Below are 2057 nucleotides of genomic sequence, written 5' to 3'. Positions count from 1 at the left end.
GCTACACACAACAACCATAAACGGATAGCTTATTTTTCTTTATTATAGTTGTGAATATACAGAAATGTTGTCTTTATTTAATAATGTTTCAAACATTGTAGTTGTATGCCTATGTACTGTTTGAGATTACACACATTTACGTGCAACTTAATTCGTGGGAAAAATTGTTTTATAACATTTACGTCATTTAGCAGACGCTCTTATCCAGAGCGACTTACAGGAGCATTTAGGGTTAAGTGCCTTGCTTAAGGGCACATCGACAGATTTTTCACCTAGTCGGCCCAGGGATTAGAAACAGCGACCTTTCGGTTACTGGCACAACGCTCTTACCCACTAAGCTACCTGCCACCCTTATTAATGTTAACGCTGTTTTATATGCTTGATTTCGATTAATACTTTAATACTTTGGGATACTGGTGCACTTTTGGTCAGAAAGGCCCCTTTTTCGTGTAGGCAACAGTACACGATTTTCTTCATAATGCATTTCATATTTCGTAGAGCCTAAATTACACAATTTTCTTCATAATTCATTTAAAACATGTTAAATGTAAAATAATGAAATGTCGGCTTTCACTTATGGCACTTCCAAGGCCTTTCTATTATGGTTATGTCAATCATATTATATACTTGTTGTAACATGTTCAACCAGTTAGCAAGTCAGAAATGTCCGTTTCCAAGTACCGACTAGCACTTGAATGCTGTATTATGCCAACTTCACATTCTCTTGGAAAATGGGAAGTTGTAACTCCGACATGATTGTGTTAAAGTGGTTTTGAAGTCGGAACAATTCTTAAACCAATAAGATTGGCAACAACATTTTCACTATTTCTCACTTGTAATTCCTACTTGTAGGGTCATTCAAGTGAAACTTCCCAGTCAGAACTAGGTATTTCCGATAACTCTGATAGCACCCTGAACACGACATTAATATGTGTGATCGACAACAGTAGGGTCTGGGTCCTGGCGTGTCCAGTCCCCATACCCATTCCATAGGAGTGAGTGTCAGTAGTCTACTATATGTCCGTGCTATGTGAAGTAAGTATGGTGATTATTATTAAGGTTCTGGTCGTCTGAGATATCAACAAGTAAGGCTATACAATATCAATTTTTTCTATTAGTTTTTTTCCACAAATAGACAGGTATTTTTACCTTTCCTTGGTAGCAAGATCTTATATTTTTTTGCTAACTTTCTATTAACATTTAATAGAGTGAGATCATTTTATTTATTTTGGGATATGTATCCACATCACCATCAGATTTGTAAACTACAAGTTGTATTGTCAGTGATCCAATTTACAGTTTAGTCATTTAGCAGACGCTCTTATCCAGAGTACATATATTTTTCATTCTGGCCCCCGTGGGAATCGAACCCACAACCTTTGCGTTGCAAGCGCCATGCTCTACCAACTGAGCTACAGGAGGGTCAATACCTTATATAGTACATTTATCATAATGTGGTTGTATTCCAGAGAGGTTAGAAAATGTATCTAGATCCTCTGAGTACAATGACACGTTTGTTTTTAAACCTTGGATTTCTAATCCCTTGATATAATTGTTGGATCTGATTTTAATAGCTAACATTTCGATGGCCATAATAAATAGATATACCGATAGTGGACAACTTTGTACATTTCAGCACCACGGAGCTCATCTATTACCCGTCTCGTGAGTGGAGAAGAAGCAGAAGCGCTGTCCATTCACTGTGCTGAATAAAGCAACGCATGCACAGAGTCTTCCTTTGTCCTTCCTGATTTGGCCAATTATTTGGTTGGAGTATTTCGGCCTGCCGCGCGTCTTTGACTATTGTAGATAATCCCTTTGGATTTATGCGTTTTATTTCAACGCCTCAGGCAAGTAAAACGTGCAATACGTAGCTTTTAGACGGGTTAGTTAACAACATACATGGTGAGAAATGTAGAGGTGCGCGTATAAATGGAGCAATTGTGCCTTTTTGATGGAAATATGGAGGTGGGATTTTGGAGATCAGGTCATCATTTACGCGCGCTCTCCGCGAATACAGTGGGCCATCAGGATGTCCTAGGGCACGATGGACACAC

This window comes from Coregonus clupeaformis, unplaced genomic scaffold (genome assembly GCF_020615455.1).
Source record: "Coregonus clupeaformis isolate EN_2021a unplaced genomic scaffold, ASM2061545v1 scaf0108, whole genome shotgun sequence".
NCBI lineage: Eukaryota > Metazoa > Chordata > Actinopteri > Salmoniformes > Salmonidae > Coregonus > Coregonus clupeaformis.
Note: the sequence above shows the minus strand (reverse complement) of the source record.